The sequence below is a fragment of the Varroa destructor genome, unplaced genomic scaffold (genome assembly GCF_002443255.2).
Source record: "Varroa destructor unplaced genomic scaffold, Vdes_3.0 BEIS01000001.1, whole genome shotgun sequence".
Lineage (NCBI taxonomy): Eukaryota > Metazoa > Arthropoda > Arachnida > Mesostigmata > Varroidae > Varroa > Varroa destructor.
The window spans coordinates 57,869,181-57,887,521 of record NW_019211454.1 but is presented as its reverse complement, the minus strand read 5'-3'; the positions used below and the strand labels follow the sequence as shown (position 1 = coordinate 57,887,521).

The window sequence follows — 18,341 nt, the reverse complement described above, 5'->3', positions numbered from 1 at the left end:
CATTAAGCGTTGCCTTAGATATATGCATGGGTGATATAACAATACCTACGGCGGTAAGACACTACCTTCACATACGCACACATGTCGACATTGTAGTCATAAAGCTATCACGGACCGCAAAGACAGGGACAACAAACGATTCGACGCACTTCACTCGATAACAACAAAAGATGGTGATGACGATCAGGAAGCAGAAGTTAAACAAGTCGAGTACTTGACGACGGTAACATAATTAAGTTGCTGCGGGACTCTCGTGTCTCGGATTTTGTGTAGGTCTCATTGTGATAACAGTAAATTTGGGCTGTTGATGATAAACTCCTAATCCCTAGCAACAGGGCCAAAATGCTATTACGTTATAGTGTTTTAGGTTCCCTAACTCCTTTAGCATAATACTATAGCACAACGTACCTCTATCTGCATTATACTAAAATAGCAGAAGCTTAAGAATGCAAGCGTTCCCTACCTTTGAGTCTACACAGATATTAAATTCGACATGCAGACATACACAAATAGTAAAAACAAAAACTGACGCACATAATATATTTAAATGCCTGCATAAATGTTTAGTTTTAAATATATTTGTTTGTTTTCTGCCTAAGTAACAGAGTTTACTATACCATATTATAGAAATTGAGGATACTATCTTCAGTTTCTAGCACAAACGCATGTGGCATCAACAAGGGCGGCCGTAATGCTACTCGACAATTTGATACAGCGACATAATGACTTCAATTGCTAAATTGTGGAATGTCCTATCCTACATGTGTAAACAACAATGCAGACATACGGAAATAAACATATAAGTATTTTGCAAGTCTTCGGGGATACTGCTATGCTCTGATGATACCCGTATTTGCATGACAACGACCTGCACCAAGACTAGCGTGGCCACCGTCAGTTCCACTGCCATCAGCGTAACTTAAACGAACATTAGCGAAACACTAGGCAAACTTGCACCCATATAAAAACAAGTAATTATTGCTATAGTATACTGGTTCTAGCTGTAAGTAATTAGCGTAAATACCCACATGTTGCTTTCCACTACACTGACAATAACGTGTTTAATCGATTTCCCCGCTCAGTCCTTTCTTTCTTTTATTCTCTTTCTGCGTTAGCAGCAGCAGTAGTAGTAGTAGGAGTTGTCCCAATTACAGAAACGAAACATAATTTAAAAAAAGAGTGACGATGGCGACAGCGACGGCGGCGGCGGCGGCGATGACGACGACGACGACAGAGCAGATAGCAGCGAAAGCCACCTTAACAACGACCTCAATATAATACTTTACAGTAATAACTTCTACTTGATTATACAGCAGAACGACTATAGAACGCTTGAAGCCTTGTGAGAGGTAGAAACGATACTAAGAAAATGGGCCAATGATGATAGGATCAATTTTTTTTTCATTTTACCATACTAACTGCCGAGTTGCACCCAAGCCGATTCGTCAGGCATGTTGCAATATCGCCAGCAGCAATCTGGTCCGTTCGGCATATCTAGCACTGGCTCTGATTACCTATTCAAAGAAAAAAAACTCGTCACGGGGCTAAAACGAATCAGTGTGATGTTCTCAACTGTTTTCTCAAGTTTGAAGGGAATTTGTAGGAACGTTTAGGCCTTATTAAATCATTATACAGTCATCTATATTTACTACTATATATACTAACCGTATCGCACTATGTAATAACGTGTCGTTGTCATTTTACGTATACGTATATACTCACACCGTAGCGTTCAATAATAATATCGGTTATCTTGCGCACAGCAATAAGTTCAACTTGTTCTGCCTTAACCTATACAGGTTATGCGGGTCCTGAAAGCCAGGCCGCAACGGTAAGAAATGACCATTGAAGCTAGACTGTGAAACAAACCTGGTTAATGCCGAATTCGATAGTTTAGGTATGCTGCGCACATTGACGGTCCTTGAATTACCTACAATCTAATATGATCGCTAAACACTTATGTTATATACGAAGGGAACCACTTCTCTGTCTGCCGGCCTGCCTGCGTGTAGAGGTGTAAAAGCCAAGAAGGGGAGCCCTGCATTGTTATCAAACTAAAGATCAGCCGAGGACGATTCTGATAGCTCATGTGGCAGTGCCCACAACAGCGCCTCGAACCTTCCATGGAAAAGAGAAGCTGGTCGTCTGTCTAGCCGTAACTGCGAGTCTAGCCTTGTTTGTGTCGATAGACGACGCCTCCATTTCTGGTACGTCTACAACCAACGTCGACAGGCACATTGCACCCACTAGAGAATATATATATACACATATTTGTATACCATGGTAACACATAAGTATATGTTACCATAATAACGGCAATAAGAATGATAACGGCAGTGGTAGCCCTAGTAATAATAATAATAATACAGAGATTATAATAACAATCGTTTTCATTTGTACATAGTTTAGTATAGAGCAGCGAGACGGGATGGGGATGCCAGGTCGATCGGAGAGGAAAAACGAATGGCCTGTCTATATAATTTATGGAAGAAGCCGAGAGGGATGTTTCGTTAGAAAGTGTAAAGGAAAAGGCAAAGATATCATTCTGAGAATAAAAAAAAGCAAACATTGCAAATAAAGACAAAAATAAGAAGGCAAATGACTAGTCCATAAAGAAATTCGGGTGATCAAATTAATTGACTGAAATTTTCCTGGTCCCTTGCTTTTTCGCACACTTCTATTTTGTAACGGTCATAGAAACGGACGGAGAAGCAGGAAACGTAGTACGTATCGTGACGTACGTATTGAACGCTATGGGCGTCGACAAAGCGGCTAGACACCTGTATAGGGTCATTTGAGGAGGGATTCAAGCTAACAGATGTTAGCATCGGTCGACTTGGCTTATATTCTTTTTTCACTTCGAAATTCAGTTTATTTAACTCTTTAATATTTTATATTTTAATATTTAATATTTTGAGAGTCTGATTTTCAAACATCTTGTTCATGTCGATAGCATTTTATGGTTGTGTATTTCCATATGCGAAATAGGAACATTCTGGTATTTCGGGCTGTATCACCACGCGATTTGGTATAAATTAAGTAATAATTAAGGTAATAATGTTTTCGTAAAAACAACTCGAATTTAATTTTGCAACACTCTTATCGCATATAATATGTCTCTACCACGGATCTTTTAAAGGAGTTGTTTCAGTATTAGATATCTTCAATTGTTATCACACACTCTACCAGATGGTGCGTTACCTATATTTTTCCCTCGGCATGTTACCCTTTATCAGTTCCCAATATGTTAATCTCGTTCGAGACGTTTGCGCAATCCGTTCTACTTTTAACGGTTACTTAATTTCTCTTTGAGACTTGTCGTGGCGTGTGTTATGGTTGGCTGCTCTCAGTCCAAATAAATAGAATCAATTAATCTCGAAATTCTTGTAGACTAATAATCTAACATATTTAATCAAGACAGAACGCTTCCTTTTTGCTTATTAACATATGTCACTGTCACCATAACAACGGATATATTTCTTCCTCTCGAAAAAAAAAGAACAGTCAGATGCAATAAATGACTAAGCGGGTAAAGCCTTTTTTCTTGGGTACAAATCAGATTTATCCTTTTTCGCTTTCTATTCGTTACTTATTCGTTTTTCTGTTGTTTTTTTCCCTGCTTCTGTGTTTTTTTCTTTGATTTTCCTCCATCTACTTGTGCCGCTGTCCCGTTCTTTCAGCCGTCATTTCCATCATTGTAATGAGAGCAAATCGTCTTCTCTGTTGAAATAATGAGTTTTCTTGCTTTTCTGTCGTTCTCCTCCCGGTCCGCGCCCGGCCCCGTAAAGGCTATGCGTCTTCTACTTTCTCTTGGTGCGGCTGTTGTTCTATGACGACGACCGGTACAGGCCTATGGCGGGCGTGTGCCACGGGTTTGTAAGCCCGTTTCTCGGCCTATACACGGTGCTTTCCTCTTCGAGCAGTAGAAGCACCACTAACAAAACTGTATTCGAGTCCTCCTCTGAACTGGCAACCATCGTGAGCGCCGTTGTCATCATCGTCGTCGTCGCCGTCCTGTCCTTTCATATGCTGCTAGCGGTGATGGCGGCCGGTTTACACTAGCGTCGAAACGATGTCGGCGCAGCAAGCCGGTTGAATTACGAACAGACGTGTCGAAGTTGGTTTCGTACGATACCGTGTGTTGTTGTGGCTGTTGCCGCGGACGGCGCTCTTGTCGTAGCAGACGATCCGGTAGCAGTGGCGGTGACGGCGACGGGGACGCAGACGAAATAGCAATCCAACCCAAAACAACAGAACTAGTGGAGCGCAATAACAGCGTCAGCAGTAACAGCAGCAAAGACAGACAACCACGTAGAAACGTGGGGCTAAGTGTCATATAGTGTGGCACGAACGTGCCATGCCGCTGTCGCTACAATCTTCCTTCCCCCTTTATATTCCTTGAAGCACTCTGTCATTGTCTTCTCTCTGCTATGGCTCGACATGGGTCTACCCTCACCACTTGATGTCCTCTTTCCCGTTACCCCAGAATCTCGCATGGCCAAGCTATTTTCCCCGCGTGTCATCCGGGCCAGGCCGAATTCGACGGGAGAGGAAATTAACCGAGTAAAATACGCAAACCCACACCTGCACACCCACTAAAAACTACGTAGCAGCGCTCATAAACGTAAATAGAATAATTTTGGATAGGTACCCCTTGTGTCGTTGTCGCTTTCTTTGAATGTCTCCCCCTTTGCGCTGTAAGCATTGGCACCATTTCGTCAGCGCCATTTCGAAGCTAATAGCTGAAGCTCGCGATAGCTGTGGCCAATCTCTCTTGCTATCACTGTTCCGGAGCGTCGGTGGGAGTCGTGATAATGGCGTGATAGTCAATCGCCAGCCGGCTGTCGCCCGTTAATGTGAATTATCTAAATTTTTTGCCTTTAACATTACTTTTGATGCTCATCTTGCTCCAGTCTCTCGATCCTATCGGACTCGCCTAGGTTCCGCGTTACTGGTGCTGTACCCCCTGTTACAGCGAACATTGTACAGTAATGAATGTATATTTCGTAGGGTTCGTATCGCTGCGCGCCAGTGGGTCCTCGACTACCACATGGTCTTTGTCGTGCACAATAAGAATCGAACAACGGGAGAGAGGAGTCACTCCGCGCGGTTCGTTGTTCGTGCGTGTCGGTGGCGAATGGCACCAGGCATAGCTAATAAGCAAACGCTTTTATACGAGCGAGTGGCAAAATGAATTAACGAAAATTAACAGAAGTCATAATCTTCTTCGATAATTTATAGAGACTATTGTTACTGGTGTCATTTACTGGTGTGACCGATAGTTAACAGCGTTAATTGTTTGCCAGGTTGTACATTCAATAGAAACGTTTCGTCGTATCAGTCAGCTGTAGCAAGCGCTATTCAATTAGCTATAGCAGTCATTATCTATATATATATATATATATATATATATATATATATATATATTCGTCTTCACATATTCGGAAATAGCTAAAAGCTGAACGACCGTTTCCTCTTATCCGACACCAAACTATACATATAGAGTAGAAACTGCATAAAAGCTTAATACAGACAAAGCCAGGGGGAGCTGGTTCAAACCAAGCACATATACAAGGACAGGTGTGTGTTAACTAAAGAAACACCCAGTTCAGAGCTGACATCTACCAGTAGAGGCAATGACATATACATGACATTCAAAAACAGGCACCAAGTTGGAAACTAAGGTTATGTTTGAAAATAGATATTCAGGTAGTTTATTTGGAAGTACCGAAAAAGCCAACGAAAAAACAAGTCCACCCAAAGTCAATCATTGCTCTTAGTTCAATTAGCATTCAACATTTTCATTGACGTATGCTACTACAACTACAGTATAGGATTAGTATCTCATCTATATAATCTATAGATGAAACCAAATCTATATATAAACGTACGAGAATTAACGAGTCGTTGTAAGGGTTAAACGTAAACGCGCCGATGTTGTTTCCCTTGCTACGACCGTGCAAGCTTCCATTAGTGCCGAGAAGTATGGTAACGACAACATACAAGCCTCAAACATGTGGGCCCTGCAAACGTTTTTACTTAGATTCTACTTCTACCATGCTGCCATGACTAACCAGCTCGACTCATTCGATAAAGGTGACAACATCTCCGATCAACCGATGGCATAGGCAACACGGGGAAAATAATTGGTGGACAACGGGGCGATACTGCGGTGTACAGCGGCCGTTGCGCGCCAATTTAAAATAGCAGCGGTTTTAGCAAAACTAGCGGCAAAATTCAGTCACATCGTAACCACTGGCGCAACGACCATTATTATTGTTACTGAGACTGCAAGTTACGAATGGCCTGAGCTACTGTGTCTGTCGTCTGCTAGACGACCCAACAACTATGACCCGCGCGCTGTACGATGTTGCTGATTCTGCATATTTCAGTTTTCTCATGTCACTACGAAAGCTTTGTGCTCCTGTTTTTACGCTGTTACGATACATAGTTTTTTTTTTTGTTCCCGCGTGCTTTACAGCTTATATGTGCACAAAGTAAAGCATGAATATTTGTGTGTCTGTCTATTCTTTTCGCAGATATTGCTTGCTCTATAATTTTCTCTGGTTCTCCCATCTTCTCTACACCCCCCATCCCCCATCACGTTGTCTTTTGGCCTCTTAGGCAAAAGTAGTGGACCACAGCTAGATGTAGGCCATAGACTGCACTGTCAGCATCGACGGTAACGGGGCGGTTAACAGTCGAGAGGCACCAGTAGCCTGCCAAAGCGACATTGGTTGCAGCGGTCCGGGCAGCAAACCAGCAGCTTGCCTGCGTACATAGGGCAGCGTGGGCACAGGCCCACATCGGATGCATGGTGATCACGACTGCCATCGAAGAGTTCACCAGCTAACTCGCACGCATACAATGAAAAGGCTCGGCGAAGGGAAAAAATTTCACAGCAGTGAATTCCACCTTTTCTTTCCTTTGCTTTGTGTACTAATCTTTATTAAATAGTCGTACGAATGACGGTATATTTTTACCACATCACGGACATTATAAGGACATGCTCTTCTGTCTACTGGCAGGTGGTCACACGCAGACGCACACACGAACATACACAGACGGAAATCTATCGACAGACACTAGAGAAAACACCATTAATTGTATTCATTTATTGATAAGTCCTTGACATCTGCACATAGCGTACATCAAGACTGTATTGACATTATATTCAGTTGTTACAAAGATGACGTTCTACTGTTGGTTTTCGCGTTTTTCCAGCAGCAATTTTTATCTTAGTGGTCATGCATTGCATGATAGAAGGTTATACTCTGTCTATTTATATCAACGCAGTACTAGTCCTTTTGCCGCTTAACAGTAATAAAAGGTAACTTGGTTGATACTACTTCATGTTTATTGGTTTCTAGGCAGCTAAGAGCAGCCTCATGAACAGACAAAAAACATTTATCGACATAGCTTTGTATCATATCTATTAAAAATTCATACACTTGATATAGCTCTGATTGTCTCATATCTATTAAAAATTCATACACTTGATATAGCTCTGATTGTCTCATATCTAAATTTATTAGAATGATTTCATAAATTGAGCCAACTTGTTATGGGAGTGGCTAATTTAATTTGTTCTAGATAACTGATATCAAGACTCCATGTGGGCGCCAAATCTACGGCGTCGAGACGCGGCAATCTTTTTTTTTCCTTACGCCAGATTTTTTTATTTTTCATTCGCCCTAAATTGAATTAACCCAGATCTGGGCCGTAAAGTATTACTACGAAGATAGCTTGAAAAAGCGTCCACTGCATAACCAAGCTCATTTTAGTCCCCTCACGAAATTCACTAAAGGCGAGCTTACATTATAAAGTGCCATCCCCGATGTGAAATATGTCATGTGTCTTTCTATTGGTTGTTCACTATCCGGTCTGTAAATCTTGACAGTTTATTTAGGGTTAGGTTTGGGGTTTTCTCTAACATGCCTATAATATATGCTTTCGTAACCATTTACCAATACTAAAATTTGCTCCTGCGATGACCGCATGTTCACTGCTAGCGTAGCAGTGCATTAACCACCCAGCCCGTACTAGCCCGCAAAAAACTAGTTAACTCGAGGGTTATCCATCAAAGTACATGCCACTTATTTTACCAATGTCTGACAAGATCGAGAATCCCAATATTTTTTTAATTTAGGAAGGCATTTCCTCCCTTAGAGCTAGTAGAGAAAAAGCATATCAATGAAACTTAGCCAATGCTATCTGGCCTTATTAATTAATGTACCTATGGTAACCAAGTCAGTCATGTGCTTGCGACTATTGTTCCATCGGCGACACATTCATTGCGATCAACTTTGCTTAGAGAACATGTATTTATAGTATAGAAATTCACGTTAAAAGTATGTTTAAACTTGCATCTTTTGTTCACGTTTTATGTAATTCGCGCGCCATTCGCTTCAAAATCCAGTTGGCGGCGGGAAATTTGAATTTTTGCTAAGCGTTCAGCCACTTGAATGCAATTACCACGACAACAGACGAATGAATGCTGCTAGAATGGTGGCGATAGCGACCCAACCACAGGACTTTTCAAGTATACTAAACACCATAGCTACGGCTAGAACCATCCGAAACAACGAACAACACAGTTACTGAGCGACCCAACATCAGCCCAGCCGCAAGAAGTCCAGCGTAGCCAACAGCCCAGGAGCGGACGAACCGAACCGCATTGGTTCGGCTTGCCGGCAGACGAAGCATCTGGTGAGCGCGGCGGGAGTCCTCTCCTGACTAGGCCCCCTGCCCTGGAGTCGACCGCTGCATGTTTCGAATGAGCAAACCCAGGCGGCAGAACCTTTCTCGCGCGCCTTTGTTAACTTCTCAAAATGGTGAATGTTGACGACGGCCATCGAGGCTGGATTAACGAGAGCTCCTGCTGTACGCACATACATATTACGGTAGACTACAAACGGGTACACAAGGGTAGAAATAGAAGGGTTTTGGAGTATGGGAGCGCGGGCGAGGGCATTCTTTGCCAACCACTAAAAACCTTCACTTTACCTGACTAGTGCGTCCAGTCAGTGTATAGGGCCATCTACTTAGCACCTTGCGCCCTTGTAATGTCGCGCAGTGAGGCACCTTGTGCCGCAAGATGGCGCTGCTATCCCGGCCTCAACTATTGTAGGTATGCGAGTTGTGTACGATGAGGTCAGTTAACTGAAGGCGCTTCACCGGTACTCGATGCAAAGTTCGTACTTAGCAAAAGCAGAGGGTGTCACCTTCAGCACTGGGCCACAAAGACCGCACAGTCGCCAAATGGCCATTGAACGCAGCTACTTGTACGGCCAGCTAAAGAAATAAGCGAGACTGATTAGAAAAAGAAACTTCTTTTCAGAAACTACTAATTAGTTGTGTTCGCCCTAGAAACCTGAATGTTGAATTGTTCATGGCTGTCATCATACAGTGCTGTTCAACAAATCCTTGCTCGTCTGAGATCATACAGAAGATCGGTTCACGCGCTAATTGGCAAGCTTCTGCACGACTTTCCTATGAGCGGATCAATCCATGAGGCCGGAAAGAGCGACTATTCTAAAGAAAAGCAGAATACATTGGGGGCGTAAACGAAGACGAAAAACTACATATTAGTTACCCACAAGAAAGCGTACACTTTCTCCGGATTCGATGAGAAGCAACCAACAAAGTATCAACTGAATGCTAAGAAAAGAGACCTCATCGCTGGCAGAAATCTGGACCGTCTCAGACTGGCAGAAAATCGTCAGTGTTATGTATTACAGAACTATTGGACTTGAACTCGTTAATGTCACAACATAAAATGCGCTTCCTTCAAAAGAGGAAGCACTCGACGTCTGTCTAATGAAATCCAGTATAATTGCGCAATCACAGTCAACTTAGAAGACGATTATTATTAGCCTGTAGGTCTTGACCGAAAAGTGTCGCTGATCTTCCCCTCTCTATTTCGCTTCTGCTCGCGTGCGACGCCTCACTAACTCTCAGCAGGTACTGTTATTAAGGACGCACTAGAATTCTAAATCAGCTCCCAAATTTATTCGCCATCATACCTGCTACTACTGTTTTTCTTTCGCGTTACTCATAGTTGACACTCATGAGGAACTAAGTCGCTTCAACTAGCTCAATGGGGGCCACGAACGCTCGTCAGGAGTTCACGCTGCTTCTTTGGTTACATATCAGCGGGAACTTATCCCGGTTTGTAATTGCAAGCAATTGCAGTCAAAAGGCGCAAGGTGCGGTACTAGCTACACACTGCACAACCGACTTGGATTATGTGACTCTCGCTAAGAAAACGTACAAGTGGACGGCCTCAGTCTCTGAACATCCAGCCCTACAAGTCTGTCCCTCGAACACGCTGGCCATACTGTCGCCTTCGTCGCCCTATCTCTTGTAATCACTTTCAGATCATATACGCAAGCGAGATCTGCCTAGTGCTGACTTTCCATTCAGTAGCCTTTTCCTGTTTACAGTGGACAAACATACAAGCATATAGTGCCATGCAGTCACGATCCATCTAACAATCGCTGCTGACTGAGCTACAAAGTGGTCAAAAGACAAAAGGGAAATCGGGAGCGTGATCTGAAATCTACTTGGTCCCATCGATCTCACAATTATTCTCGTTACTGCTGCAATCACTATATTCGTCGATCTCGTACACCTTTGCTATCGGCGTACGTAATTGTTATTATAAGAACTTATTTCAATGAGTACGTCTTCAGACGCCTATCGACTTTGTCATGTAGCGCTGACAGAACTAGGAAAATGGGCTAATATAGTGGATGCATTCATTCATAGCCTCTGTGGGAGGCCTCTCCCTTCAGGGTTCGATCTGTGCTCGGAGCTCCGCTGTTCACCGCCAGCTGAACGGGGACATAGAAGAGAGGGTGAGAGGTCGGGTGTGAGAGAGCGAGAGAGAACGTAGGGAGATGGGCTTCCGTATCGATGAAATAGTGCGGTCCAATGATTGGTCGATCGGTTCGCGCCCGGAGAAACACGGAGCGAGAAATCAGGTAAACGACGACCAACTGTTTTTCAAATCATTCACACGCCACAGACATGTCTACGAAATGATGACCATGATTATAATGGCGAATTCGATTGGATTAGTTGATCCTGCCGTCTATGCCGGCAGTCTACAGAATCGGCGTGAACGAATGGGTTAAGTTGAGTGCAGCGGATCCCGTTGAGATAATTAACCTTCTAAGTGAGAAGTCGAACTATCAGATACTGGGTTAAGTTGTATCATTATTCCTGAATAGACCAGAAAGATGACCCAACTATAAATAAGGAGTACGTAAATGGTGCACACGTCTGAGTGATATTTCGTCATAATTTCACAGCACAGAACCTAACGGGAGATGGATAGACAAAAAGGTTCTTTCTGATCCAACAAAGACACAATGCTCTGTGTTTTCCTATTTTCGAGCAGTCGTTTGTTTATAATGGCTTCTGCTGCCCGTTTTTAATACAGATGCTCTTAAGTGCAATAACTGAATTGGTTGAATTAAGGAGAGTAGTTCGTAGGCTGGCAGTCCGTATGCGATGAAAAACTGACAGATGACCTTAGCACAGATAAAAACAACAGTTGATATCGCGATTCAGCAAACCTATGTAGCTACGTTATAACGCCTTTGTATGATATTTTACTATATGCAGTAAACAAAAGGCTGGCTGTAAAGCCTCTAACAAACGTCATATTTCTCGAGTGAATAACTTTCTTTTTGTTTTCCCTACAATTTCTAACAAGAACCATCATCATCATCAGCAGATGTATTATTTGTAGGTTTTCGATGAACAAACATTTGTTCTCGTACAAATCCCGTGCCACTATTTTCCATACGACTATTCGCTAGTGAAAGTTAACAGTATATAATAATAATAATAATAATAAGAATAGCAATAATGGCGCTACTTTGTTTTTGCAAATAAATTACAGTAAGTCCGCGTTTTGCCTCCATCGCGATCGTGGTTGCCCCAGCCTTTTTCAGCCGAGTGAAGAGATTGTGTCATCATCCTCATCGTCTGGCTGGAGAACGATCGAGGCTCTTTTGCACGGATAGAAAAGGTTGTGGAGCACGGGAACTGCTCAATTACTGCTCTCTCAATGCTAAATAAATAACATAGATTGACTACGACAACAACGAAATGAACAGTAGCCATTCTCCAGCCACTTCCACTTATCCTTTATATACCACGGATTTCAGGTGTGTCTGTGTGCACAAAGATCTGTGGGTTTCTGTGTGGCGTTCGGCAGACCCCGTTCGTTATCTGGTGAGTTAGGCGTCGGGCCGCCTCGTATACAAGTCGCACTCGAGTCGCTGCCGCAACCACGGTCTCAAATCGCGTGATGTTCATTCATCTGTGCACACCCCCTCAACATTTGGGGAGGTCCGCCTTCAGCGATTCGGCTTCGCTGTTTTAGCTAGTCAGCTAGCTAGCTGGCTGGGTCCGAGTGGGAAGGGGGAGAGGGGTTAGCACGAAACGACCACTAGCTAGGGGGAGAAGCCATCTGGCACTTATTGCAAGCTCCACGACGCTGCCAGCCAGAGCATCGCTAATATTGAACTAGTAACGTGTACAAGTGCTAGTAGTAGCAGTAGGTATTAGTATTAATTCTACTGGTATATAATGATACATGGACTATTACAATGGCCATTATCGCGCTGTAGTTTGCAGTGGTCGGAAGTCCCCGGCAGTCCGAATTAAGGTCGTAGAGGGAAGTGCTGTGATAATCGCACACGAAGCCACGGCTACACGACAAACGGACAATGAGTTATACGTTTCCTTCTTACTCGTAGTTATCTTCCTTTTCTGGTTTCTTTATTATCAAAACAACAACAGGGGCAGCAGCTGTTGTTGTATTACTATAACCTTGATGTTGATTTTGTACGGAATCAGAGGGAACGACCGGAGCACGGCTGGTTAACGCCAACCGTGATATAGCTTCGCTGTAGGAGCCTTACCCCTTTCCGATTCTCTCATTTACCCTTGCTGTCTGTCGACTCACGGCTCGCACAGGGTCACGGATAAAGGGTATACCCGGAGTAGGTAGCGGAGAGTGACATTCATGTTTCTAGTTGGAAAGTGTGCTAGAGGGTATTGACTCCCATTTAATACTGCTCGTCGGCGTCCCGCTGATGAGCCTGTGTAATAAAAATGCCCATTCACTAATGCACCACATGACGCATCGGTCGGTCCGCCAGCCAAACCTTCGTTTATCCCAGTGCCGTTACCCATTTTCTCTAATATTGCTTCACAATCGCACCACTCCACAATCCCGAGTTGCAACCGTCCCAGAACAACATCCTCCAGACATCTCTGTATAGCGCCCCCAACATTTCAATAATACTGCATACTTATATTGCAGACCACCTCCAGCGGCACAGAGACTGCCAATACTACTACAACGACTGCTGCCTACCAATCTCCCTCTTGGAAAGCCGCTACCCCTAGTTTTCCTTGGCAAACTCCTCCGTACTACCCCCCTATGACCGCCACCGGCGACTGCTGATGTAGCCCAGCTGCAATAAATACTTTCCACGAGGACCGACCGATTGAGCGACCGATGCGGACGTGCAGAGAGCTACACACCCCAGATGGGGTAGCCAAGGCGGTGTCGGGAGGCGGGTAATGTAATTACTTGTCCAATTGTGATGATTACCAATTTTTTCTTTTCTCTCTTTTAACAGACTGAGCGAGTGGCGACGGCGCTGGCGCTCGCATCAACGACGTATGTGCAGTACGACATCATTCTATCGCAAGCAGTGGGGAATTGCACGAAATCTGAAAATACATTTTTTGGCAAATATAAACGCAGATGCATATACCGGGATACAACCTACTTATGATATGTTTGCGCTTAGGGAAAATATGATAATGAATTCAGTTAATGATCAACAATAAACGGAAGAGGACACATACATTATGGAACACGATACTAGCTTGGTCAGCTTGCGTTATTGATTTTCGTTAATAGAGTGAACAGATCGTACAGGCTAAAAACATGACAACAACTTCGGTTTTATAAAACGTAACGAGCGCTCTGCTCCAACAAACAAGCAGGGTACTACAAGATAAAAAAATACCACGAGTTTTACATATGAAAGCGCTGCAATCGTCGTGCTGGACGCTAGAATAGTGTGAGTCAATAGTGCTTTGAGTGTTCTTTTGCTATGTACGATTGACACACTCAAGTATCTGAACAAATCCAGTGCAAGAAACTTACTTAACAGAGATATATTACTTACTATTGAAATTTGACTGTTGAGTATTAGCAGTCTTTTGTTATTTACTACAAAATAAACTTTATTTATTTGTTAACATATCATATACGAAAGCATGGCGCTAGCCATCGACCGGCTGATCCCAACAATACTAGTCTAATGTGCGAATGCGGAGTACTTCTCACAATGCCGTTCCCTGATGTGCACTTATCAGTACCACTAATGGCGGTTAAGACAATGCTTCGATCGAAGGGAAATTATGCTTAGATGAATTTAAGTGTTTTCGTTTATTTACGGCCAAAATCAGCCATTTTTCGTTGGCGCCTGTACCATTCCATATTGTAAGTAGAGGAAGTACGTTTTTGTGAATTTTTCAACCGAAACCCACTGCGTGGGGCGCGTGTGAACTATACGAAACGAAAATGCTTACCAAACAGAAACGCTGAACGGCCGCTGCGTCGCGTGTCATAGTCAATGAGTGGCTTCAGCAGTTGAACCCTATTCTGACCCACAAGAGCAACTAGTAGGCAATACTGAATGGGCCACGCCGAGGCGTCGTTAATCGCCGACCTAATGATTCGACCGAGCAATAATTGTTGCAATTGTTGTACTTGTGATAATCGAATAGAGTTATAAAGAAACAGTAGTAAGATGATGGAGTGCTTATAGTCAAAAGCTTAGCACTATTGTGACCGCTTGACGTACTTCGAGGATTTAGGTAACTTCGAACTACTTCGTTGTCATTATTATCTCTCTGCACGGCAATAGTAGATTCGGTTCAGTGTCTATACTCAATAATTTTCTCCGTGTAGCTGCTAATGGCCAGCCGGATAACAGCGCAACTGACTATGCCTACTACTCTCTCTACCGCGCCAGTGTTTTGCCTTATCCGCCCCTATAACGCAGCCTATCTCTAGCAGACAGCATTTATGAAATTTTCAATACAGTCCACCATAGCACTCTCAGCTATCATTGGCCCCCTTTCCCGGTTCCGCCACCTTTTCCCTACTTTTGTTCAGCCGCCTCCGTCGTTTCCTCACGTGCGCTACTTTACCATTGTAAGAAAGCTAAACTTAATTTTTTCCGAATTCAGTTACGATTTGAAATGCTTTTCCTAGTCTGATCCTCGTCTCCGACCTCTTTTGCAATTACCTTTCGTTCATTCGGTCTTCCTCTCTTCGTTTTCGTTTCTCCTATCTTCTGGCCGGTCTTTTTTTCTGATTTTTTTCGGTTCGCCTTTACCGATTCGTTCCCTCGTCTGCTCTTTTCTCAAGAAAATGACCAGTGCCTCAGAAGACGTTCACTCTAGTCTTGATTGTCTACAATCTGCTGTAGTAGAACTCTAGTAATTTGCCACCTTTTGCCTTCTGCTTAGCCGCAGTGTAACTTCTATACTTCTAAGGAATTTGTCTGGGCGGAAACGCTAGATTCTTCGAGCGTCTGCAAGTATTCAAAGACGCTTATAAGCAGACAACACAATGTGATAAACACGCGAACAGAGTCATCATTCGAATAATTAAATGGACCATACAAATTTTTACTATATTTTCATATTAGCGTCCTATTATCATTGACTGACAAAGGTAGTGCTTGAGTCGGTTTTTCTAGTAGTAGATGCGAGTCAGTAAACTGGCTAATGATAGCGTCCACGATTCTGAGCGCGGTTGCTGAGTTAGTAACGTTGGCGGCCGCAACGCGGGAAGCTAGCGGTAAATACACCGCCAGCGAGAAGCAGACTGCTGTCACAACAACAAAATAAACAACCGCTTAGCCAACATTTAAAGGAAATTGACCAGACCCAGTTTGACGAGCTGGGTTCAGGGATAAAACAGCCCCGGACAGACAAGGTTGTATGCAACGAAAATCTATAAGATTGCCCAACTAGCCGTACTATATTATATATTTGATTAACAGAAATCGAAGCAATGGTAATATTTCAATATGCGTTTGTTTGTAATTAGGGTGCGTTTTATCGTGTTTATTATACGTTCAATTCTAGTTACTGTTCTGTTTGCTACTATGAATATTATAACCGGGAGGAGGGCAAAGTTAATGGTGGACTGCTTAAGTAATACTGACTGGTTCGCCCTCTTGCTTACCGTGTTTTGACGCAGCCATAATGCATATTACCGACCATATGCTGGGCTCCAATGACGCAGCGACCACCATCAACATCTGTTGGGCTTATTTTGTACGACGACGATCCGAACAAAAAATGGCAAACTCTAATTACAGTATATATGTGTGTATATATATATGGAGGATCCATGGATGTCTACATATTCCGTAGTGGTTTTTCCTTGGTCAATTGGAACCTGACGTATGTTACTGAAACAGTCGGATTTTTCAGTGGTATAAAATTGAATAAAGATAAGAGCAAATAGTTTTTAGCGTACGGATAGTGTTCCATAAGCTATATGTAGATGCACTTAAAAAATATCTGTGTGTAGGCGACGCCGCATAAAATGGATCGAACAGATATGTCTGTACGGCAACTACATAATTGCAAATATCGGTAAGTTTTCGTTGGAGTTTTCTAAACATGTCGGAGACCAGCGATCCCAGACGCTGCGATAACCTTCTCAAATGACACAGGTGGAGTCTCGTAATTTTCAATCATTGGGACCACTCTGCTCCGACATGTATATATGGGTTGACAAGTCGATCTAGGTATCAGGGTAGACGCTCGTTCCGGATAAACCGTCAGGCTACAAACATTTCTGAAAAACAAACTGGTCACTAACCAAATCTAATTCATCAATTGTCAGATTGTCTCAAGACCTTCCGAGACCCATATTGGTAGCAGCTGTTATTGGCGGATCCACTCTGGCCATATCGTGCCTTTTGTTTGTTCGGCTCTTATTGTCCCTTGCACGACAGGTAGCTCATTGGTCGCTAATTGTGGGTATGGTGTCTCCGAAAGCTCTGCTGCTTGCCGAACTCGCATCCCAAAAACTCTCAAACGATAATCGCTGAAGTTCAAATAGGCTTAACTTGGTCAATACGCAGCTATAAAGACGAATAAGTTAAAGTGAAACAGCTTTGAAGCCCTAGAACTGGGAGGACAGAAATCGCTCCATCGCGGGATACTGCGAACGCAAAAGCCAAAGCAGCACTCTGTACCGTAGCAGGTGGAACGCAAATAGAATTCGGGCTAAAAGAAGGACGTCACGGCTGTATATAGCAGCGGGCGCAGGTGCAACGAAGGCAGATGGGCAGCGATTGGCTACACATTTGGGGATATTTATGCATCTGTTACACTTATTTGCTACGCGATGCGTAAGTGCAATTTTTCACGACGACGTGGCAATAAGTTTGGCAAATGTGCCGTTCAGCCTCGGATCCCGATAACCATAAGAATTATAGGCCAATAGGCAATGGAGACGCGTTAAATACTAACCGTCTACCAGGAGCGTGCAAGACCGAATGGAAACAGCAAGACCCCGAGTTAACTCGAATCCAAAGGATTGACCCTGTACTCAGACAGGATCTACAATGCGGCACAAACATAATACACCTATAGCGAATACGGCTGGCAATGCCAGTTCTCTATCGAAGCAGAGTTAATGCTAAAAAGGATAGCTTTCATCGATACCTAAGCCCTCTTCACAAAAAATGCACAACAGTTCACCGTCTCATTCATAGAAGTGCTTATATTTGCTGACGTGATCGAATCTTTCTTCTCCTTTTAGCAATTCCGTACATCCTGTCTCTAAAAAAAATTATATACCTATACATAAGCGTACACCTAGAATGTAGGTGTACGCTTAAAATTTGGCGGGTCACAGAGCGAATGTTAACGGAAGGGCGGTTCTTTAATGCGATCTGCCGATCAAAATTTTTCCCCTCGCATATTTATTTATTTGCTTATATACTTGTTTCTTCTTGAACAAGCTGTTTTGTTAATAGCGTTTTTTCTCCCGATGTATACACACAGAATGCGAGTACCTGTCGCTCCCTCATCCGTTACTACTGAACATTATTGAACCATGTTGTTACTTCTGTTGTTGTTAGCAGCACGAAAGACAACTTCTAAAGCCTCGGACACAATGGGGAGACACGTGTTCGAGCTGCAGATCTAATCGTATTGTAGCAAACGAACGACGACAGCTTCTGCTCTGTCGCAATCTCGTTTCTTCTAAC

General features: G+C 43.3%; 1 protein-coding gene and 1 long non-coding RNA gene across 2 annotated transcripts in view; both read right to left on the bottom strand.

The window, feature by feature from the left end:
• LOC111249814 (LIM domain transcription factor LMO4-like) overlaps positions 1–18,341 on the bottom strand; it is a 126,037-nt gene that overhangs the window by 79,026 nt on the left and 28,670 nt on the right. The window lies entirely within an intron of this gene.
• LOC147758861 (uncharacterized) overlaps positions 2,367–18,341 on the bottom strand; it is a 44,640-nt gene continuing 28,665 nt past the window's right edge. The window contains exon 4 of the long non-coding RNA XR_015319083.1: positions 2,367–13,758. This is a non-coding gene — a long non-coding RNA (uncharacterized LOC147758861). The remainder of the gene's footprint in view (positions 13,759–18,341) is intronic.